The 25,429-nt window shown below is 41.2% G+C and overlaps 1 protein-coding gene across 11 annotated transcripts in view; it reads right to left on the bottom strand.

Moving 5' to 3' along the window:
* MLLT3 (MLLT3 super elongation complex subunit) overlaps nt 1-25,429 on the bottom strand; it is a 221,933-nt gene that overhangs the window by 135,995 nt on the left and 60,509 nt on the right. Inside the window, exon 2 of one of the 11 annotated variants that reach the window (XM_090038799.1) lies at nt 19,055-19,087. The exons of the other annotated variants lie outside the window; for them this stretch is intronic. The gene's annotated coding sequence lies outside the window, so the exon portion shown is untranslated. The remainder of the gene's footprint in view (nt 1-19,054; nt 19,088-25,429) is intronic. 11 annotated transcript variants of the gene reach the window in all.

Genomic DNA, 25,429 nt, shown 5'->3' with positions numbered 1-25,429 from the left:
GTTCACAACTACTCCCAATTCAGCATCATTTACAATGTCATTAGTGAGCTGTTTACTCCTTCTACATGGTTAATGAGGATGTTAAACAAGCCAGGACTTAACACAGATCCTCGTGATACTCTGCTGAACACCTTCCACTGAACACGATGTTTTCCCATTTGCCATAACCTTTGTTTATGGTCCCTCAAGCTAGTTTCCAATCCAGGAGAACATTCACACCCAAGTTGATTTGAATTAATTTTGAGAATTAGATTGCATGAAACTATCAGGTACTTGTAATTGTTGCATGTTTGACAAATTTGACTTGTTTGATATTTACATTGGTACAGCAGAGGAAGTAAATCGAAGTATAACAGCCACTGACTTGTGAATTATGCTAGCAAGTTAAATGTTTCAATTCTGCCTTGTTACTCTTACAGGTATGAAAGAGATGTTTTAAATAGTCCCCTATGTCAGTGAGTGAGTGAACTGAAGAACTGGCAGGGACTTTAGTGGACAACGCCTGCAGTTATTTGAAGTTATGGGGTATTACATTGTAATAAACTTCCATTTTTCGTCTTGCCAAATTCAAAACATACCTTCCCCCCTCTCTCTCCAGTCTTGAATCTGGAATGGGTCAAGCCACGAACAAACACATACCACTCTGGTTCATGTGGTAATATAGAAATAGGCATTTAAAATGTGATGCAGGTTCATGAATTATGTATAATCTCCCCAGTAGTTTTGACATACTGTTGCAAGATTCCCTTCCCTCCTTTTGCCTCTACAACGTGAGAGTCGTACAGACACAGCCTCTGTAACTTGCTTTCTGGATGCCTACATGACTCTCACTGCTTTAGTACTTACGCACTTTGGTCATGAATAGATTTTGTCCTAAAAAAAAATCTGTGAAAATGGGATTATGTCCATTTTACATGCAGAGCTCTGAGACCAAGATTTATCAAAGCAACCCTGGAAGTCTGTGGTCAAGCCAGAAATTGATTTATAATCCCAGATGGGCAGCAAGTGCATTCAAAACATTCAATTTTTCTCTCTCCTCTTCCTCAAACACCTTCTCCACAAGGATTTCTCAAATCCTTTAAAAAAATAGCATTTAAAATAATTCTGTTGAAAACACCCCTGTGTCCCAAGTACATCTGTTTTTGTCTCCGCATTTAATAGTGGGGGGCAGGAGGTGGGCAGGAAGGAGTCATAAGGAGGTAGGTGAAAAGGTAACAGCATGTTAGCCCTGTACCAGCTGCCTCTACTGGAGTACAACTAAGATTGTAGGTTGTTTCCAGCTGCAGTTTAATAGCCTACTTTGAAATGCAAGTTTGCTCATTCCTTCCTCCAAAATAATTATTTTAACTGCAAAACCAGGACCTGCCCGACAGCAATATTGGCACATGGCTCTAGGCAAGCCCATTTCTTTGCCTTTTTACTTTCCTCCTCTCAGAAGACTGTGACAAGTCATTTATTCGTCTGTAGCTGGCAAACAGAGAAAGAAACCCCTTTCATAATATACCTTCAGAGTGGAGGGATTTTTAAAGAAAGTATTGGAGATGGTTTAGTTGAGTATCTGCCTAGTTAATAGGAGACTGGGGTTTATATTTGAATTTTAGCTACTAACATCAAATTAAGCTGTTCTCTTTTGTTCCAGTTTCTCCTCTAGGCAGCTGTACACGTGTGGACAGCTTCTTCCGTTCACCTGGATGCCTGTTAACTCTCTCATCTCCTTGAGGTCTCAGCTTCCTTAAACTTCCTCCAAAAAGTCTCCCCATTGACATCTGAGAAAAAGTGAAGGAGATGCAAAGAACAAGTTTTTCAATCTCTGACCTCTGACAACAAACACCCAGCTGGCTGTGTCAAATGAAGAGGTCAGGGAGAGAAAAGCTGAGGAGAACCGTGGTGGTCCGGTTTAAAATCAGAACTTTTAGCAACATGGCTCTCACAGAACATAGAGAGAAGTCCAAATCTACTTCCCTGCCTCTGAATTGATCTTGAGAGTGTCCAGCTTAAAAGCACTGTCTATTCATTGTTCCTATTGCCACCCACCTCTAAAACTTGAGGATTCTGAGCTGAGATAAGTGAAAATAGGACTCATTTAACAAAGCTGAGAAACTCTTGTGTATGAAAAAGACCTCCTGCAGGACTCCAGGAGGAGTTCCTAAGAAATTAGAAAATAAGGTCATGGCCTACGAACATCCATACACTGTTACAAGCCACTTTAATTATCCTCCAAAACCACACCTGTTTCCCTGTAAGGACCATCCCTTAGCTCAATGGTTGACAATTTCTTGAAGTGGCAGGTCGGAACAACTGGCTAAGGTCAGAAGTGGGCCAATATTTCCCACCCAGCCACTGCCACCACCTATCCCTGGTGCCCAGCTGCAGCATGGACAAAGCCTCTCTGCTGCCAAGTCGCCAAAGCCTCCCAGTCCCATGGGCTGGATCCAATGGCTCTGTGAGCCAGATCTGGCCCACAGGCCATATGTTGCTAACCCCTGCTTTATCTAGCCAAGAGAATGATGGGAGGGGAGAGACCAAAATATGTTTCATCCGAGATATGGGTAGGGGGGAGGAAGGGGCCCATCCAAGAGGAGGCAGCATGCGTAAGCCCACCCATCATTTAAAGTGAGAGGGAGGGGGAGATTCCCTTCAACTCTTCAAGACAACTTTGTTAGTCAGAATTCAGATATGCATTGTTCACATCATAGTGTAGAATTCTATACATCCAGTGCTACAAAACTTGATCTTCTATCTTCCATTACAGTAACAAGTTATTTTATTAAAGCATTTGGAGACTGATTATTTTATGAATTGTGCTGTGTTTTTTCCTTTACATCAATAAACTACAATATTCCCCAAAGGAGCCCTTAATGTATACCATGTGTCAGGATAAAATCCCCAGAGGCTATTAGCCAATTCCACTTGACAAAATGTCCTTGGCACCTATACTTTTTTTCTTCAGAGCCAACTGTTGTAATAAATTAACTGGTAAGAGAACTGAATGAGACATTTAAACTCTTGGGCATTAAAGTTATATTATAGTTAGAAAAATGACTGTAGAAAAGCACCTGGGCACCAAAGTTATCAGTTTCACTTGTATCCTCCAAGTAATTATTTTGGTTACTTACAGGCAGGTTTTATACTACTGTTTGATCTGCATGGCTGCAGAAGGGATATGTTAGGACACATATCCTAACATATAGCTGTACTAGGGATATGTTAGGACACATTGGTGATTTATTTAATTTGGCATACTGATGTTTTTGCAGGCATAACATGTCCCCTCATCCCCACTTCGATAATGTGCTTAACTGTATCTATTTGAGAGGAGGAAACATCTCACCAGCTCAGTCTGGTTATAATCAGATACCTAAGCTTATTAGCATAACAAGAGAGACTATTATTTACAAAAGATTTACAAAATCCTTTTGGGAAACCTTACTAAGCTATTTCATCTCCTCGCAACATCCAAAATGTTGCCATAATGAATTCCATGGATTTATTATACTTTACAAGAAAAAGATGTACATGTGTATGTCCTTGCTTTGGGATCATAGGAAGTATGGGCAGCTGACTGGATCGGTCACATCACTATTTTATATCTATCATCTCTTTTTAATCTTCTCCTTAGCCAAACTAAATGGTCCATAGAGATTTACTTCTCAGAGGCAAAGCTCCCATTAGCTCAGCTCTTTTAATGGTCTTACCTAGAACTGTAGGTCTATGAGGATAGAAAACTGGTACAGTATTACATGTCAACAATTTGTGAAAACTGCCTTATTCCCCTTATCTAGCTTACAGAAAGAGAAACTATATGAAATTGTATTTTGTTTTAAGGAGGATAACAGTATTTACCTAGAGGTGAAACTTCATTGCATTAGATCTAATTGAAAAAAATAAATACACTAAATTCAGGAAGTGACATTGATCACCTATTTCCTGTATAATACATCCAATATTGGTTGAAGTATGAGCTTATATAAAGCTTATGCCTCTAAGATGGCGTAATATGAATATTTCTCTATAAAGTATCTTATTTGCTATGATTGCTGTATTTTCTCTCATTGCTTTTTGCTTCTACATAAGCTAATAATAACAAATGACACCAAACTTTGGGGCAAAGCATCCACGCCAGAAGATAAGCGGGTGATCCAGGCTGACCTGGACAAGCTCAGCAAATGGGCAGACGAGAACCTCATGGTGTTTAACACCGAAAAATGCAAGGTTCTCCACCTTGGGAGGAAAAACCTGCAGCACCCTCATAGGCTCGGCAGTGCTACGTTGGTTAGCACTACAGAAGAAAGACTTGGGGGTCATCATTGACCACAAGATGAACATGAGCCTGCAATGCGATGCTGCGGCTAGTAAAGCGACCAAAACGCTGGCGTGCATCCATAGATGCTTCTCGAGCAAATCTCGGGACGTCATTCTCCCCTTGTACTCGGCCTTGGTGAGGCCGCAGCTGGAGTACTGCGTCCAGTTCTGGGCTCCACAATTCAAAAAGGATGTGGAGAAGCTTGAGAGAGTCCAGAGAAGAGCCACACGCATGATCAGAGGTCAGGAAAACAGACCTTATGACAACAGGCTGAGAGCCATGTGGCTCTTTAGCCTGGAAAAGCGCAGGCTCAGGGGTGATCTGATGGCCACCTACAAGTTTATCAAGGGTGACCACCAGGATCTGGGGGAACATCTGTTCACCAGAGCGCCCCAAGGGATGACGAGGTCGAACGGTCACAAACTCCTGCAAGACTGTTTCAGGCTGGACATAAGGAAGAATTTCTTTACTGTCCGAGCCCCCAAGGTCTGGAACAGTCTGCCAGCAGAGGTGGTTCAAGCGCCTACATTGAACACCTTCAAGAGTAAATTGGATGCTGATCTTGCTGGGATCCTATGACCCCAGCTGACTTCCTGCCCTTTGGGCAGGGGGCTGGACTCGATGATCTCCCGAGGTCCCTTCCAGCCCTAATGTCTATGAAATCTATGAAATCTCCGATTAGCCTGTTAAATTTGTGGTCTAAGACTTCCAATGTCAGAAAACTTGAGGAAAGGAAAAAAGCTTACATTATAAAATTAGATAACAAGTAAATGTAGTTTTAAAAACTAAAAAAAACTAAAACAAAAAACAACCCACTGCAAAAATTAAATTTTGTAAACAATTACTGCATCATTACTGCAGCCCTAGACTTCAGGAGGGCGGACTTCAATGAGCTAAGGAGAATAGTCGGGGAGGCACTGAGGTCCTGGAGGGGAGGGGAGTCAGGTGTCCAAGAAGAGTAGTCGCTTCTTAAGGAGATGATCCCCAAGCCCAAAGGGAGGTAATCCCAACATGGATCAAAGGGGGCAGGAGGGCGCAAAAGCCTCCATGGCTCACCAAAAGCATCCAGATGTAGACAAAAGCAAAAAGAAGGTACTGGGTAACATGGAACCCCTGTAAGACACGCTAGGAAATCTGGTCATCACACCAGATGACAACTCTAACCTATTGAACAATTTCTTTGCCTCCATTTTCCTGAGCAGGGACTGGATCAGTGTGTCCCCCCCACCCCCCTGGACCTCCTCAGGCCCCAGGGGAGGTGCACCCAGGCCAAGAGTCAGCGAGGATCAAGTTAGGGAACTTCTGGAAGGACTGGACGTATTTAAATCACCTAGTCCTGATGACCTCCACCCCAGAGTGCTGAGGGAATTAGCTGAGGTCATTGCGGGACCCCTGGCATGGCTTTACAAGCACTCGTGGTGCTCTGGTGTGGTACCAGAGGACTGGAAGAGGGCCAATGTGGTTCCCATCTTCAAAAAAGGGAGGAAGGAGGACCTGGGAAACTACAGGCCAGTTAGTCTTACCTCAATCCTGGGTAAGCTTTCTGAGAGAATTACACGGGGCCAGCAGGGGAGGTTATACTTAGGGGCAACCAACATGGGTTCATTAGAGGCAGGTCCTCTCAGACCAACCTGGTGGCTTTCTGTGACCGGGTCACAAAATCCTTAGATGCAGGGGTAGCAGTGGACGTAGCCTTTTTCGACTTTCGGAAGGCCTTCGACACTGTCTCTCACCCTGTTCTCATTAAGAAACTGGGGGACTGTGGTGTCAACACCCACACAGTCAATTGGGTTGCCCACTGGCTGGAGAGCTGCACCCAGAGAGTGATAGTGGATGGGTCATTTTCAACCTGGAGGGATGTGGGCAGTGGGGTTCCACAGGGCTCAGTCCTCGGGCCCACACTGTTCAACATCTGCACCAGTGACTTGGACAAGGGGGTTAAAAGCACCCTGTTCAAATTTGCTGATGACACTAAGATGCGGGGGGGATTTGGGCTTGCTAGACGGGAGGAATAGGCTGCAATCAGACTTAAACAGGTTACAAGGGTGGGCGGATGAGAACAGGATGGGATTCAACACCAGCAAGTTCAAAGTGATGCACCTGGGGAAGAACAACCAGCACCACACCTACAGGTTAGGGAACTCCATTCTTGTCAGTACAGAGGCAGAAAAGAATCTTGGAGTCATCATTGACTCCAAGATGAACATGGGCCGGCAGTGTGGGGGTGCAGTAAGAAAGGCCAACCACACCTTGTCATGCATCCAAAGATGCATGTCAAGCAGGTCCAAGGAGGTGATACTCCCCCTCTACGCAGCACTGGTCAGGCCACAGTTGGAGTACTGCGTCCAGTTCTGGGCGCCACACTTCAAGAGGGATGTGGACAACATGGAGAGGGTCCAGAGGAGGACCACTCGCATGATCGGGGGCAGCAGGGCAGGCCTTATGAGGAAAGGCTATGGGACCTGAACCTGTTCAGCCTCCAAAGATCTAGTGGCCTCTTACAAACTAGTCAGGGGGGACCAGCAGGCACTGGGGAAGTCCCTGCTCCCCCGAGCACTGCCAGGAGTGACCAGGAATAATGATCACAAGCTGGCAGAGGGTAGATTTAGGCTAGATATCAGGAGGCACTACTTTACAGTCAGGGCGGCTAGGATCTGGAACCAACTTCCAAGAGAAGTGGTGCTGGCTCCTACCCTGGGGGTCTTTAAGAGGAGGCTAGAAGTACACCTTGCTGGGGTCGTTTGACCCCGGTACTCTTTCCTACCTTGGCAGGGGTCGGACTAGATGATCTACTCAGGTCCCTTCCAACCCTAGAAACTATGAAACTATGAAATGGGTGGCTAACTGGCTGGAGGGATGCACCCAGAGAGTGGTGGTGGATGAGTCATTTTCAACCTGGAGGGATGTGGGCAGTGGGGTTCCGCAGGGCTCGGTCCTTGGGCCCGTAGTGTTCAACATCTCCATCAGCAACTTGGATGAGGGGGTAAAAAGCACCCTGTTCAAATTTGCTGATGACACTAAGATGTGAGGGGATGTGGGCACACTAGACAGGAGGAATAGGCTGCAATCAGACCTAGACAGGTTACAGGGTGGGTGGATAAGAACAGGATGGGTTTCAATGCTGACAAGTGCAAGGTGATACACCTGGGGAGGAAGAACCAGCACCATACCTACAGGCTGGGGAACTCCCTTCTTGTCAGTGCAAAGGCAGAAACGGATCTTGGAATCATCATAGATGCCAAGATGAACATGGGCCGGCAGTGTGGGGATGCAGTCAGGAAGGCCAACCATACCTTGTCATGCATCCACAGATGCATCTCAAGCAGGTCCAAGGAGGTGATACTCCCCCTCTATGCGACACTGGTCAGGCCACATTTTGAACTGCGTCCAGTTCTGGGCACCCACTTCAAGAGGGATGTGGACAACATGGAGAGGGTCCAAAGGAGGGCCACTCGCATGATTAGGGGGCAGCAGGACAGGCCCTATGGAGGAGAGGCTATGGGACCTGAACCTGTTCAGCTTCCACAAGAGAAGGCTGAGGGAGGATCTAGCGGCCTGTTACAAACTAGTCAGAGGAGACCAGCAGGCATTGGGGGAGTCCCTGTTCCCCCAAGCGCTCCCAGGAGTGACTAGAAATAACCGTCACAAGCTCACAGAGAGTAGATTCAGACTAGGCATCAGGAGGTCCTGCTTCACTGTCAGGGCAGTTAGGATCTGGAACCAACTTCCAAGCGAAGTGGTGCTGGCTCCTACTTTGGGGGCCTTTAAGAGGAGGCCAGACAAACACCTTGCTGGGGTCATTTGACCCCAGTACTTTTTCCTGCCATGACAGGGGGTCAGACTTGATGATCTGCTCAGGTCCCTTCCAACCCTACCAACTATGAAACTATTATGTAAAGAGCTGCTACAACCCTATGTCTAACTCCAAAGGAATACTATTACTATAGATCAAAAGTAGTTTAATGCCAATACAAGTGAAAAAAAACAATAGATGTAAGAGTAGATTCTGGATTAACATGTAAAGTTTGTCAAATATTGTACATGATATTTATTTCAGTTTCTGTCAAAGGGCAATAAGCTTAATTCAAACATTTTACAGTGTAAAACCAAAACTTATTTCCTGGGAGGGGTCAAAAAAGTGCTGCAAGGTTGGGAGAGAATTCACTTTAAAAGAAAGAAAGATACTCTTAGAGGCATAGCAACCTCAGGAGCACCTGGGGCAGGGGAGAGAGGATTAAAGATGATTATGTTGACCACTGCAGATGGAGAGAGGGAAGATATGGGTGAGGGGGAAGGAAGGGAAGGCTTACCTTCTTGAGCTACTGCTCAGATGACAGCCGGGCTCCTTGGGAGCCAACCCTGGTGCCCTATTTTCTCCCTCTTCCCCAAAACACATACATATGGGGTATAGGGCTATGCCTGCTCTGGCAAAGGCTCTCTGAGGAGGTGGGCAAGAATGCATCATTCCACTCCCCCCCGCTAGATGGTGGGCTTAGTGGGCACTGCAATCCCCAGTTCCTACAGCTGGTCAGGGGCAGTTCCAGGTTGCCTCTGCCATGGCAAAGACCCAGGGGATGTGTCCAGATGACCACACACGTGTGGTTTGCAGTGCTGAAAACACATCTGCAGTGCCATAAAATACATCTGCTGCACATGCATAGGGTCACTGCACTGCTAACCATGTGGCAGTGCACATAGCAGCAACATGTGCCACCCAACACCAGAGTCTAGCCAGTCAGAGCCAAACTCTAGCTGCTGACCAGGCTCCATGCACCCAGGATCACTGCCACTGCAGCCCTGGGAGGCCCCCAGGATCCCAGGTAAGGCTTCTGGCACTATCCCAGGTCCTGGCTGCAGCCTCCCATACCCCACCCAGGGCAACTTGCCACACACCAGAGCACATGTGCAGAGGTGTTCCCCAGGGTCACATAGCAGCGGCACAAATATGTGCTGCTGCTACTATTTGTCCCAGAGGAAACAAGTTCCTCCTTGTGGGGGAGACAATTCTGGCACCCCATCACAGTTGGTGTCCCATCCTAGTTACACTACAGGATATTGTATACCTGCTTCAAGTGCACATTTCAATGCAACACTAACAAGAAAGGTAAAACAAAGTCAAAAATTTGAGCAAAACACTTTTTACCTCCGTCTTCCAGTTCCTGAGCCTTTAAGTTTCACCTGCTTCAAGTTTTCTCCCCCAACCACAAAGACTAAAGTTAAACTTACTTAAAAATAATGAAACCTTCTCAGTAATAGTTTGGCTCCAAAAACTTGGGGCTTTGAAGATAAACACCAAAAATATCATAAGACTTGAAATTAAATTATTCAAGTAAATGGAAATAGTTGAAATGGAGCAGCGGTCTATTGTATATACATAAACTAAACTAAACATTTATTTACACCCTTGCATATATCACCCACAAAGATAGTTCTCAGCTTGTGGAATATTAGTAAGCAGCCCATTTATTGCTCCCTTCAGGATACAATGGCTCTGGAGATTTTGAACAGAGTATCATCATCTTGAACACAGTGCAATACATGGCAAGTTTGTAACTATGTGAAATAGCGGCTGGTTTTAGTCCATGACTGATCTCACAACTCATTACATTTAGGAAAAGGATGCCACTTAGAAATAAATATCATTTGAAATAGTGTGCTTTTTAAAAAAAAGGTGAAGCAATGAACCTTTTAAACATATATCCGATGTTAAATTTAGAAGCAACACATTCAGTGTCCTTTGAAATGGTATTAGGAGGTTTCAGTTTTGTCTTCTACCATTCAGTCAATGGAGCTATGACAATATACTAGGGCCAGTAGGCAGCCCCCATGAAGTTTAAGTACACAGAACTTTTCTATTGTGGAAATAGATTATACTATTATAGTCATGCAGAATAAAGTCATTTTGATTTCACTTTAGTCTATACTGGTTTTACCCATCATAGCTGCAGAACAAAAGGATTTGCAGGAAGCAGGCTATAATCAAAATCTACAAGCAGAAAGCTAATTTGATTAAATGAAAAGTAAAGCATCAGTTAACCACTTTCTATTAACATCTTTCTTACTTTTATGAAGTGAATACCCAATACTCATGAAGCTTGCTTATTCTAATCCAAAACTAATTGTTTTGTGTAATTGGCAGCAGTATTATTTTAATTGTTTAACACTTGTAAAATGGGTGAAGCATATCAATGAAGCAGTGTCATCCATCACAAGGTGTGGTTCAAAATAGTAGCCTAGACAAGCAAGATGCTATGTTTTAAATTCTGCCATCTGCATTCATATGTAGTTTACCCAACAATGAGAACTGTGACTTTTTAACAATGCAACTGTTTTTTATAGTCTACATTACAAACTGATGACAACAGGACAATGCAGCAATTACCCAAAGCCCCCCAAAGCAGGGTATCCAAGCCAAAGATCATCACCTTAGGTAACAGAGTAATGCATGTTTTCCTTCAGACTTTAGCACTAGAATTACTGCTGCATTCAAACAATTATGATGTGCTTTCAGGACTGATCTGCTTTTTAATCCAGACAACAGCATTGCTACAGGGATGAAACAAGTAGCAGAGAAAATAGGAAAGTCCAACTGTATGATGAACATTCCCAACTAAACAAATTTCCAACTTGATACTGGAAATAGCTCTGGATAATCTTTGGGTAGGAAAGGGAGTATGATGTTGACCTGTCCTTACTTCATTTTCCTTAACATCTTGTTGGTTTCTCCATATAAACTTTTATTTATCATTAGAAGCTGGAGTTGGTAAGTCTCAGCATTGCCAGCTGTTGCGGTGACCCAAGAACTAGCTCAATACAGTGAAGTGATATTAAGTGTATGTTACCTTGGAAAAAAAAAAAAGGGACATCCTTTCTTTTTATATAAAGTTCTCCCCATCCCCATTGTTGTTAACGATAATTTAGGATCTTCAAAGTGGAGTTGGTTTTCCAGTGACGTGTATATTTTCCAGTTTGTACCATTCACTTCCATATGCTATTAACTATGCAGATGGAAAGGGTTTGTTGGCATATCCTGGGCACATGGACCATCACAGAGAGCTCAAAACACCTACTCGGAAAGTATGCATTTCCCTCCATATTCATTCTCTAAGCTCAGGATGCAGAGCATAGCTGCATCAGGAGGACTGAAGGTAATATTTCTTGACTGCACCACTTTATTTGGAGTGGTGTGGGCAGGGAAAATGACTTTGATGGCCTTTTCAATGCAGGTTTTTTAGCCTGGCTAAAGAGTTCATCATGATTTTCCATTTCTCCTTCCACTATAAAACACTGTACACAGAGGAGGCAGCTATGGACCTGATAGTATCTGTATTTTCCTGCTTGGTCTTTCTGGAGAAGCCCTGCAGGTGGCAGCAGTTCAGGCTTGGACTTTCACATTCTGCATTGATGTTCTCAGCTTGGCATTAAACTAGCAACTCCCCAATAGCCACAAAGAAGAGATATTTCCTTTAAATTATTTTTTTGCATCGGGGTGGGGGAAGAAGGGAATTTCAAGTAGAGGCAGAAAGATTTTTTCAGAGGACACAGATTCCAACCAGATTTTAAGACACTATGCTTCTGATGCTGTCCATTGAGCATCTTTCTTATCGCAGAGATCATCACTGTAACCATTCACCCTTACAAAGGCTGCACAACAAAAAGACACTAAATACCTGCAGCTCCTAATGAATACTTGCTTCTGCAACTGAAATCTACAACCTGAGGAAACAAGTCCAGAGTACAGCAATACTACTTTTTTTGTTTTGTTTTACAAATGTCAGGCTTCATCATTCGTGTAAAACAAATCACTTTAATTCCATTTCTCTATCTGTAGAACAGGCCGATGCTTACACAAATTACAAAATTAATGTAAGGAGTTAGAGCTAACAACAGGACACCTGAAATGCCTCCCCCCTCCCATCCTATGCTGCCAACAACTGTAAAGATAAATCCTATCTGCTGAAAAGTGAATACTTTGCTTCTGCTCTGAAAGTTACTACAAAAATGTCACTAGGAGAGTTCTATATTAACTGCATCCTTAACAGGGTGATTCTCAACCAGGGTGTTGGGGAACCCTGGGATGCCACCAGATCTTCTCCTGGGAGGAGGTAAGTGAAGTGTAAGGGGATAAACAGGTTAAACTAAGCAGACAGACCCAGGAGCAGCTACTGGGCCCCTCTGAAAGTAGGTAAACACTGTAATCTATAATTAATTTTTGAAATGCTGTGCTAGTCAATACATGAAAGTTATGGGAGTGTGCCTCCAGTCTAATGAGAGATGCCTCAAATCCAAAAAGGTCGAGAAACTTAACATTTTGCTAAGCCTACAGATAGATAAAAGGATATCCTAATAGCTAGTCCTTCAAACTCAGAATTAGGCTTTCAAGGACAAGATGTGTTCTGAGACTTGTGCTTCATCACCAGTAACAAAAGAACAATTTCATTTTTAGATAAACTAGGTTTCTGAAGAGGTTCCAGATTCTTTATGTTGTCCAAAGTAGCCCCAACTATTTCCATGGTTTTTACAGTGACATTTGAGTTTCCAGGGTTTTTCCACTCCAATTTTTGAGGAATTTTAATAAAAAGAAATAACAACTGCCAATTTTAGTCTTGCCCATACAACCCCCACCCCCCCACAAAATCCAACAACAACAAAACACAACATCAAATATACAAATTCCATGTCATTTTTTTAAAAAAAATGAATAAAACGGAAAAGGTAGCTATGTTTCTTCTTTCTAGTCTCCTTCAATTATTATAATCTTGCTAGGTACCACTTGTAATATAAAAAAAATAAAGACTAAAGTGTTATTTCAGGTTGAGTGTTTCTTGAGAGTATTACAGCCACATTCTCCTCTCAGTTACGTTCCTATCAGTCCTTAAAAGAGATGTACACGTGTATTTAAGGACATAATTAGGTCTGCAGCATCTTTGTTACTGCTCCAGGTTATGAACTAAAACTCACTTTGATTTTCTAACTCTAAGTTAATTTGCTGGGCTAACTATTGGGGCAGGAAGGAGATGGTATTTTCATTTGCAAGCAGTGCATGCATATGAAAATTAAGAATGCCCACTGATGCCTGTGATATTTTCAACATGATCTTTCAGGATAAATCACATTTGACCTTATTAAAAGTTAATAAAAATCCACTTTCAAAAGAAACCAGCATCTACTGAAAAACGTTCATTTGAACCATCTCACTCAGCCACAAAAATGGAAATGGTAGCACTAATCTCCTCTACAGAGGAACAAATCTATATAAATGGTTACAGCAGAACACAAGTCCTGAGTAAGTAACTAGAAAGACTCTTACTAACAGTCCAATGTTAAAGTGTGGCTTTCCTTATGTTTTATATAGACTGTTCTGTTCAATTACTGCAATTTTATACTTAAACTTACTGCAGATTCCCTTGTTGATTATTTAACATGTTAAAAACTGAATTTACTGACTGATCTATAGTCATAGACTTATTAATCTCTACGGAATGGCTTAAACCTTCATTCTATTAAGAAACTTCTAAAAGCTCTAGGGAAGTCATAATCTAAAAACAATAAGAGTATGTTTAATTAGGAAATAAAGTTTTATTATGGGCTTCATCTTCCAAATGAATCAAATCAGTTAATAAAAATAGTATGTACATATTTTTGAGTACGAAAACTGTCCATGCCTAAATTACTCGCGATGAGCAAAAGAGCTAATAGGTTTATTTCCTTCATTAAATGCCACCCAACATTTCTCTTCCAAAAGTAAGAAGAGCTGGTTCCTTTATCAGCTGACTATCAAAAGGTACACTGCACCATCATGAAACAAAAAGTTGAAGGGACATAGGTTCAAGTCACCTCAAGAGGGGAATAGACAACCCAGAAACAATACAAACATAGTAAAACTGCTCTAACTTTAACAATGGTTGAACATTTGTATAATTCCTGGCTTGTCTACAGGTAAAAATTAGAATGCAGGATCACTTAGCTAAGTAATAATGTGGTCCAACCTTCTGTCTCTCTATATATGAGTTTATATATAGCTGCACTCCAAGTATCACTTCACAAAGAAAACCTTAACCTGTTACAAAAAACTGTGCCTGCACAGTCTGTGCACCCCTACAAAGGCCCACTGGCCACCCGGACCCACTACAATAGCCGCATTGTGCACTACATACACAAGCAATTTCTGGTCTCTCAGACCAGGCAACCCTTTTCTTTCATCCCTACCCCGCTTGCGAGGTCACCTCTCATCGCTGTCACTCCAGCTCCTGCTGGAGGACCTGCTACTGTTATCGCTGTCCCCAATTCCACTTGACAGCGAGGAAGAGACACCTCCCCCTTCTCCACTAGGGGGAAGTTGGAAGATCCTGTACCAAAGGTCTGTGCCAGCTGGCTTTGGCCGCATCCTCTCCATCCTCCACTACCAATTTGTGGTAGTAGGTCTAGAGTTCGCTCAGAGCCATTTTCACACAGCCTACTACCTCTACATCTGTGTGCCTATACAAAGAGAGGTTCCTGGCCTTCCATAGGGCACTACTGACACAGGATGCAAACTGGTTGAAATGGGGTGACAGGTTCCACTGGTGTTTGGCAAGTTGGCTGTACACTGCTGCTTATCTGATTAGCTGGTTGACGCCAGTCACCGCTTCCTGCTGAGCTCTGCCCCAGCCTACTGCAGTCCCTGCCATGTGGCGAGCACCCCAAAAGGTGCTCCGCCACAAGCCGCTTCACCGTTTTCTATATCTCTTTGGCGCAGATGCAGAGTCAGAGGAGATGGCAATCATCTCAGTGGGTCCATAGCAGTTGGGCCACGAGAACCTGCGTCTCCCCAGGTGACTCTCTCTACATCTCTGGGCACTCATTGGCAGGGGTCAGTGGGCTATTAGCCAATTGAGGTCCTTGTGATTTTTGCGTAGGTCCTTGTGGTCAATGCACTCCCACACAGCCTGGTACACGTTGCCTGGGAGCAGGTCCACAGGCAACGTTGTGTCCCTCAGCCTCACTGTCTCCTGGATCTTCTTGTGGTTGTTCACGGTCACAGGGCCCGCGCTCTGCAGGCTGTACAAGCCGCAGCACTGGTTCAGGATCTCGTAGAACCACAGCGAGCCCATGATCCACAGTCTGTGGTTGGTTGGGGTGTATACCCTGTAGTGTCTCAGGATGCGTCCTGCAAAATCTTACCAGTAAGCAATTTTGGCTTCCATGTCCATTGCCAACTTACAGATCTGGTTCATATAGTAGGCCCACAGAAACAGGAGGTGTTCTCCTCATCTACAAGTATCAGTTAAAACAGAACTCCTGCTGACCTTTTGAAACATTCCCCTCTTAAGGTGACTTGAACCTGTGCCCCTCCGTCTTTTTGTTTCATGATGGTGCAGTGTACCTTTGACCATTGAAAATATCACAGGCACCAGTGAATGTTCTTAATTTTAATATGCAAAAGCACTGCTTGCAAATACTATGCCCCTGCCCCCGGCCCTCTTTTCCTTGTACAAGGTCTTCCTGGTGACCTTTTCTTCTGGGGCTCCAGATAGGAAAACATACACTGCCCTCTGGATCCTGTAGGCAACATGCTCGGAAGTGGGGAAGACCAGTACAGTGTACAGAAGCACTGGTAACAACCCCGCCTTCTCAAGTGTGATGCACCCCACATGGAAAGAGAGCACATGTGCTACAGCCCCAGTCTCTGCTTTACCTTTGCCTCTGTCTTATAGCATATAGGCTGCAAACTGCCTATTCTATTACACTCAGCTAGTACACAGCAATGGGGACATGCAGTGTTCAGCAACCACTGTCGTATTTCAGGTATGGTGAGAAGGGAGTAAGGTGGGGGGGGGGGTGAGAGACTTTCCTTACAATAGTTGAGAATAAAGAACTCCAATTTTAAGAAGAATGTTGACTCAACAAAAAGGTAAAGAAATCCTGTCTGAAACTGCTCCAGATGTATACATGTCCATAACCAGACAAACCTGGCCACTCATTGGATAGCTCATGCACTATCCTTCTGATCAACAGAACTGTGAAAATACTATAATCCCACAATACAGACAAGTTGCAGCGAGGCATGCATTTTGTGGTGAAAAGGATAAAAGTGCGACTTAATACAGACCCAAAAGGTAGATTACTCATCAACATTTTAAAAATACTTGAAACACTTATTTTTGCTAGGAGGATAGTTAAGTATTTAGAATTCCAATTTTAACCTCACTGCACAGCAACAACATGATGGGTGGGCATAGGCTGTGTATACATTAAATAAAAGATCAAATACTGTTGCCTCCCACCTTTAGCACTATTTTTAAAAGAGCCTGTTTCCATCTTTCCAAAACCAGTCAAAAGATCATAACAAGCATAGAGATTTTTTTCCCCTGAAGGATTAAAGTCTGCTCCAGTTATAAGCACCAGAACACAAGAGGTTATACTGGCAAATGTTAAGCAGGTTTTTGGCAACCTTAATATAGGGCATTCTCCCTGTCCATCTAAAGTATTTTAAAAAACATTTGTGGTTTCTTAAGTCTGACAAGGGATAAAAAGATCTACCTATTTGGAATAGCTAAAAGAAAACTTGTACAATCTTCACAGGACATTTATACAGTACCTTTCAAAACAAAGTTTTCCAAATGTTTTAAAGACAACACAGAAAAAAAAGAAAAAAAGAAAACAAAAAAGGACAACTCTACCTGTAAGCAGCATAGATACTTTGCAGTGGACACATTATGAACTATTTAAGAGCACATTTACAAAAATAAATTTTGAAGACCACCTAAAAATTAAGAAAGAATTTAGCAGAAATAATGCGATCCTATAACATAAAATTTTGGCTAAGGCAGTGAGGTCAGCATTGGCACAAAAGAAAACTACAGTAACCCCAAACTTTCCATAGTTCTGAGTCCCACTATACTACACCAGAACACACTGCATCCTTTGGACACTTCACCTCAAAGTGTCACCTACCAACTCACCCATGTCACCCCCGTGCAACACCCCGTTATTCTTTAGGGATCACTGAGATTAGTATTAATGTATTCCAACCTTGCTCAGTCTGGGTGATCAGACTACATTATAGCATATAGCATGGCTGAAATCTAGAATATAGCATATAGGCTGCACACAGCCCCTCAACTAGTACACAGCAATGAGGACAGGCAATCTTCGGTAAACACTGTTGTATTTCAGATAAGGTGAGAAAGGGATAGGGGGTGGGAGACTTTCCTCACAACAGTTGAGGAAAAAACTCTAATTTTAAGGAGAATGTTGACTCAACAAAAAGGTTTGAAACAAAAGCTGGCCAGCTTCAGGAAAGTTATCAAGTACTTCACACACACAATCAACATCTACCCAAGATCTTTCCTTGGTGACTGATTTTGTTAATAATAAAAATGCAGTACAGCTAATCTGGATTTGAACAGGTACCTCATGAGAAATTAAATTTAGCAAAAATGAGGGTAGATACAAGAAATCTAAGGTGGACAAGGAACTGGTGAAAGGAGATGGCAATAAGCTATGCTGAAAGAACTTTCAGCTAGAAGAAAATTACTTAGCAGAGGTCCTCCAAGATAGTCTTGGGATTTATCCAATTAAATTAGGGATGGAGATTTTTTAGACCAATGGAGATTTTTTGGGCTGATACCAATGACCAATTTTTAACAAGCCATATCAGCCGATACCAATCTGACTGCCAATAGACAGCCAGGCAACATGGAGAGCAGCATCGGGCTGGTAGGTCTGTTGTGGGGGAAGAGGGGAGGGGAGGGAAGGGGTATGGGGAGGGGAGATTAAATGTCCCAGTAGTGAGGGATGGAGTGGGGTTGAGGCAAGGGTAGGGTGCTGCATGACCAAGGTGGGGCATGGGACCGAGCCGTGAATGCTTCATCTGGGGGATGCAGGGGGGCAGCTCTTGCTGTTGCACACACCCCAGGAAGACATGGGGGGATGCCCCTGGATCTGTGTGTGGGGGGGTGGTAAGGACAGGAGAAAATCTTGAGCATATTGTTCCCAAAGCAAAATAAGCCACTAATGTGATGTAACAAAAATAACAAATTCTAGGATAATTGTAGAGGCATTTCCAAGACAGTGAATTACACTATATAAATCACTGGTGAGAATTCACCTGAAGTCAATGTACAATTCTGGCTACTCAAGAAAAATGAAATTAAACTGAAACAGGTACAGAAGAGTGCTACAGGGAGGATTAGAGGAATGCAGAACCAATACTTGGAAAGGAAAGAGTTTGGTTTATTAAGCCTAGCAAAATAAAAGTCGCTCTGTATATAGGGTTAGTGTAAAACTAGAAAGACAAAAAAAACTTTAATTTTAAGGACAATGTTCGCCCAACAATAAGGTATTAGGCTGGAAATTACAATGTTTTTAACCATCAGCAGAGTACGGTTCTTTCAGAATAGCTGTCCAATAGAAGCAATGAAGGCAAAAGAAAAACTAAATCCATTTAAAGATTTATTAGCATGATCATATGATATGGAGGAATGGAGCATAAAATTAGCCTTCCAGAATTTATTTCAGAGTATCCCCACTGAGCAACTGTTAAAGTTTTTGTAAAGCTTAAATGACATGCCCCTCCTATGTCATATCATATTTTTCTACCATTATTTCTACCTAGTCTGTCACAAAGAGGGCCTGCAGCAGAAACAAACTGTAAAAGTTCCAAAAGAGCCAAAACATGCCAAGTTACCCCTCAGTTAGCCCACTCACTCTAATAAAAATTCCAAGCTAAATCAATACAGAAAAAAAAACAGGAAACTAGATACTCACATTAATAAAACTTTAAATCTTCACTTTTATCCCCTACAAAGTGGAAATACAAAAAAGGGAGGTTAATTTGACTGCCTTCTATGTAACCTTTTTCAAACTGTTTTTCTAGTTAATATCTTACTTTTCACCTTATTACATAAAATAGATGACAAAGGCTGTACATGGTTGGAACTGATGGTGCTCTTGGCTCTAACACAACCACGAAGAGTCAGTAAATGTAATTATGCACCCTTAACACTGCATTAACAATTTTTGCAGTTGTTATAAAACAGAACATAAAAGTTGATATATACTATAGGAATGTATTACAAAGTCTGCTGAACACTGTCAGTGCTTACGATCAGGTAACATATATGGCTATAAAGGCTGCAATTCAACTGAGGCATACTGCTAAAACTTCTCTACTTTCTATTTCTGCAACTTGTGGCCAGCTTTACCTTAAATGGTCCCTTATTGTTTCTATATTTCTAGTCTTTTTTTCAGGATCCTCCTTAACATTTTAAAATAGATTTCACTAAAGAACATTCTGCAGGATTGTTCTACATTATTCTGATAAATTATTCTATTTAAAACAGAATAATAATGTTGAACTCACAACTTTTACATACCATAACAACCATCACTACTTGTGGCATTGAAAAACCAACCAACACGCATTACCAAGGTAGGATTTTCAAAGAACACTGCAAAAGGTAATTTGGTATCAGAAGGAAAATTAAGCACCTGAGGTGTATATGAATTAAGGCTGCTCATCTCTCTGTCTGCAAAATTCCCACAGACATTTATTCTCAAGGAAACATTTCTTCATTGGGTTCATAATCTGGATAAACCACACTTGGTCATCCTATTATGGTATGACACAAGTAAAGGTGGCAATTCTTTTAATCCAACTGCATTGCCCCTGAGCCAAAAAACAGGCCTGACATTGGTTTACTACCAAAGGAATCTATAGCACATTTAGAGACACTGTAACACCTGCATTTAGGAACAAAGAACCGAAAGGGGACTTCTAGATCCAGGCACACAATCTATTTTTCAAAACGATCAAATTCCATCCTAGTAACTTTTTTGTTTGCCACTACTCTAATTATAAGGTTCTGAAACAGTCTTACAATCATTTGATTCTTCTCCTACAACTCCCCACCTACAACCACAAACACCCCTAACACAAGCACTCAGTTGCAATCAAGGTCAATGGGAGCTTAGAGCGTTCGGAAATAAAACAGAATCAGGCCCTGTATTTGAAAGAGAACATAATTTTACATTTGGCCAAAACCTCTATCTTGCGGTGGAAATGAATCTGTCCCAGTAGCACCTCTAACAAATACTACAAAAGCCTCTTTAAAAAAATCATGCATGTGTACCTCAGTTTAATCAGCAAAGCAGCAGCAGCAGAGGGAGGAAGGTAAAATTACTTCTTTAGGTTACATATGAAATAAGAAGCATAGCTAAAAAAAGAAACTGAGGAGGCCAGATACACTATCCTGAACTATCTAGGCATATTACTTCTGTAGTATTAGCTCCTTTTTAGCTTGTTTAGTTTTGTCTGCATGACATTGCAAACAAGGTCACAGGAATGAATGTCTCTTCCTCCCTTTTTAATAGAGTGTAACTCTCCATGAAAAGCCAAAAGGCAGGCCAAGATGGCACATACAGCCGAACAGCTATGCATCTGAGGAAGTAGGCTGTAACATACAAAAGCTCATGCCTCTCAACACATCTACAAAAGTGCCACTCTTCCCCACCTTCCTTAAGGGTAACATAGCTAACTATGTCTCTCTCCATTCAAAGTTACCAAAGTTTTTTTCTATCAGATTAGGAAATCTCCACAGACGCTATCAGTATAAACAATTTGTTGCTAAATAAAGCAACCGCCCAGCCTCCACTCCCATACCAACAGAGAACAAATATGTTGTTAGCTATTGTACTGTTGTCCATTCCTTCAGTATAGTAGAAAATACCAAAAAAACACACCTTTCTCTTTTCATGAATCAAGGAGGGTAGTGAGGAAGAGGTGTCTTGACAATGAACATTTAAAAATTTGAGGGGAAAGTGACAAATCAATTTTTGTTATAAAGGAGGCTCAGAAGTTTTAAATGACAGCTAAAGCTCTTGTTTTCATTCCAGATCAAATGTAACTGTATCCTTACTACACATGCTTTTTATTTCTCTGGTCTACAAACCATTCCTGTCAAATACCAAAAGCAAGTCTGTTCAATCCCAAGGTCACTACAAACACATGCTTCTCTCCCTCTGTCTTTAAAGTAGTTTTGGTACACAAAATCATTTTTGCAGTACTGTTTTAGCCTTTTTAAAGCAATGGTAAAGGTTTTCACCCTTATTTCTCAATACCTCTTACTGGTCCTTCTTATTCCAATTTAACAGTTATCCTCCAAAATTCATTTTTGAAAAATTCCATTTATAAACTCATTAATGCAAAAACTTTAATGTTTATGGGGAAACTTCCTAACAATGACAGACAGACAGACACTCTACAATCACTTTTTGGGAAAACAAATGACTATGCCTCTATGGCTAAGGTCTGTATTGAAGCATCCAAGCCTGAAGGATCAAAAGCAATTCTCAACTGTACCATCAAAACAGATCCGCATCGTTATTTACTACCTTACCACTTCTTCATGTATTCCCATATCAAAATCCACATTTTTATGACATCTAAATTTGTGTTGGATATCTATAGTAGCTTACAGGGAAGCTGGCACTGGAAAAAATTACTTGCAATCTCTGACAATGGTTTATCTAACTTTGTCAGAGGAAAGACACCTGCACTCAGAATATCAATATTTGAAGGTCTTTTCTTCCAAATATGGAGCAGACTATAACTGACAACACAAAACCTTTAAATGGCACATCTTGCTACACACCAACACAGACACATATCCTTTTGTGTTCCATACTTTAAAACTGAGGAATTTTAAAAAGGGAGAGAAATACATACTGCTTCCCTAATCTATTTTTAAATCTGGTAAAAAATTTAAGGAGGTTTAGTACAAACTGTTTAATTTATAAAACGTTTTGCTTAGAATTCTCTTGGCTTGTATCATTTTACTTGCTGTTATATAATCATGTGTCAAGAAAGAATTTAGTGGATATTAACTTGCTGGAGTGCTTATATTCTCACTGCCATGTATCTGCATTTTCACAGACCTGTATTTTGCACGTTGGCTTCTATTCCATCTAGGAGAACACAAAATACCATCAGACCCTCCCTATGCCTCAAGACAGGTGTTTGTACCCAAAACCTTGCAAAGAACAATTTTTCTTGCAATGAACAATTTTTCCAACCATTTAGCTGGTCAAATAAAAGATACCACATTTACCCAAAGAACCTTGTCTGCGTAGAATCATTGTATTATTTCTAAGATGAGAGGCAAAAAGAACTGGACTGCTTGCTAGCAAAAAGACAAATCAGAGAAGCATGAAGAAGAGTCATCTTTACTTCATGTGGTTGGTGTAGCCACTGTTTTTTCCATTACTTTAATTATTCAACTCTAGTTATATTCACTAATTTTTTCTCTTCTCCTGCTCAATATTGATTTATTTCAATTTCTGAGCATCAGTTATTTGCATTACTCTTCATTTCAAACAATGCTTTTCAGTGCCTTTCATTGAATTTTCTTTGTACTTCCAATGGATAAGACAAATAAAAGGGATGGATTACATTAAAATCTAGGGAGGAAGAAAGACTGACAAATGAGGCATAAGAAAAATAAAAAAGAGAAGGAAAGAATATATTTTGTTGCTTGTGTATGTTACCAGGCTTGTCACATTGGGCAAAACAAATATTCTTGCCTTCAGGCATATGGCACAGGCACGTGCAAGATCCACTATTTTCAAACCTTCTTTTGACACAGATACTACAACTATTTAATTTTGTATTTGCACCATCTAAAATTTCTTCTTCCAGATTTTAGAATACTGAAGAGTAAGGGTATTTTTTCTTGAAAAAATTCTGTCCTCCAAAACCACAATGTGCTCATCTCAATTTTTGTTTTATGATGGAGTTTGCCAATTCCACCTATATTTGCCCAGACATCCTGTCCTATTTTGCTGTGCCAGTGAGAATGGTTGTCGTCTGACCTTATACTCAGTGACCAACAGATATCTGTTTTCATCTTGTCTGACCATACCATTACAGATAACCTGTGCTACACTAATTTATTCTCTTTCTTCAAAGCAAATGAAGTCTGCGAAGTTGAATTTACAAAAATACTCAAGTATTAGTACAGTGGTTAAGGATCTCACAGAGATTAACCAATAACAGAGATTAACCAATAACCTTTTTTTTAATTATTATCTCCTAACGGCAAACTGACTTGTGGATTGTGCTCAATTTGCCAAAGTCAAGACTGAACACAATCATACCCCCAGTAATTAAAATGGTATAAGACATTTTAGCTATTTACCATTACAACATTAGGATTCATCCTCCTTCAGATTATTTGTGCAATGTAAAAATATGAAAGGAGTCTATCATAATAATAGCATTTATTTCACGAAGGTACCAGTATAAGCACTATAGTTTGAATTGTTATATTCCATTAATCTTCATTTGCTTTGGACTTTATATGCACATTTCAGGCAAAGAAACCACTTTATAGTTTATAAATATTAAAATAAAATGTGGAACCAGAGAGCAATATTTGAGTTCTCTTAAAATATGTAAGTACGTACCATTCCTTTTGAAGACAGGAAGAAAAAGAACACAAATATTGGACCCGGCATGGCTGGTACATGAAGAAGATGATAGCCAACTCATTTGTCCACTCTCAAAGCCACAATTATGCACCCAGATTCATCAGGTATGTTTTGCTTTCTGTGCACATTCAGAAACAGTGGACAAAACTGGTAGGAAGCTACTCGGTAACATTTGTACCACTAACAAGACATGTTATTCAAAGGTTGCCTCAATCTTAACAGCAAATGGTAGAAAAGGGTCAACCAACCACCAGTGCATATTACTTTTAAAAAAACAGGGGAAATTGAGAAAGGTTGAGAAGTTTTATAAAGTCAAGAGTAATATGGGCTCAAATTCAACAAAGCAGCTAATGTGGAAGCACATAAGTTTTTTCGGTGTGTTAAAATAATGCAGGGTGCTTCACTGAATACATTTAAGTACTTTGCTGAATCAAGGCCTTGCATGGAATGGGAGGTAGTGTCTCTAAAGTAATTACTAAAACCCTTAAAGGCTTGGACAGATGCAGTATCAATTTAGAACCTAGAAATCAAGCTGAATTCAAAATTCCTTTAAATAATCAAATGCATTAAAAAATGTAAGCACAAATCATAGTGCAAAAGAAAAACTTAAAACAAGGAGTGAACCTGCACGTTTTTAAAACTGATTCAAGATTCTATTAAAATCCAGTCTGGCCCATCAATCTCATTTAGCATGTCTTAAAAAAGAACCAAGACTAGGAAATGAACAAAGATGGCTTTGTTTTAGACTGCAAACACCAGATTGAGAAAATGATCAGTACTCATTGCTCATAATTTCCCTCTCTTCTTTATATTCAATTTCTAGAATCAGCCCCTACTTAAGGCAAAATAAAATACTAACCTCCATCACTGAAGAAGCTACTCAGCAGGTCTTCTTTACATTTATGTTGATTCAGTTTCCAATAGATACCAAAGTAAAATTCTGGAAACAGCCCTTTTTCTTTTTCGTCTTTGTTAAATTTAAATATTCAATTGCCTTGTCTTCTTTAGGGGAAAAAGTCTTAGTCCAATCTTTTAAAGTTTCTCAAATCAATTGAAAGAAAATAGGAGGCCTCCAATAACAAAAGCAATAATGAAGAGAAATCCCCACCAAAGTGTACCATCTGCTGTAACGAGAGGATAAAGAAAAAAAAAAATTAAGAAGGACATCAGTAAGACTCCACTGTTACGGGAGTAAGTCCCAGGTATTGCCATATCCTTCCACTTCCAAGACTTACTTAAAACGTGGGGGAAAGCCACTTTCACATCACCTTAAAAAGCACATTTTTATGTAAATGAGTTCAAGTAAGCTCTGTGATGAGGAGCTGAGTTAATGCTGATGTCACAAATCCACTAACTCATCCTTCAAAAGCATCCCGAGTATCTTAAAAGTTACCATCAGAGAAAGTGTACATTATACACCCTTGTTCTTGAAGAGTAAGAATGTGTGAAGCTTCAGTAGTGGATTCGATTCAGGGAGATTTGGCCCAATTCCACGGCCAAATCTCTGAATCCAAATTGAACTGGGAGACCCATTAAAAGGTCCAAATTGATTCAGAGATTCGGCCATAGCCTAAACAGGCAGCAGTCCTTGACCATGCTGGACACAGTTGCCTCCAGCTGGTAAATTTGTTGAGGTGGGCAGAGGCGGGGGGTGTG

Source organism: Crocodylus siamensis, chromosome 3 (assembly GCF_052110815.1).
Source record: "Crocodylus siamensis isolate JL-2025a chromosome 3, ASM5211081v1, whole genome shotgun sequence".
NCBI lineage: Eukaryota > Metazoa > Chordata > Crocodylia > Crocodylidae > Crocodylus > Crocodylus siamensis.
Note: the sequence above shows the minus strand (reverse complement) of the source record. Positions and strands in the feature narration are given on the sequence as shown.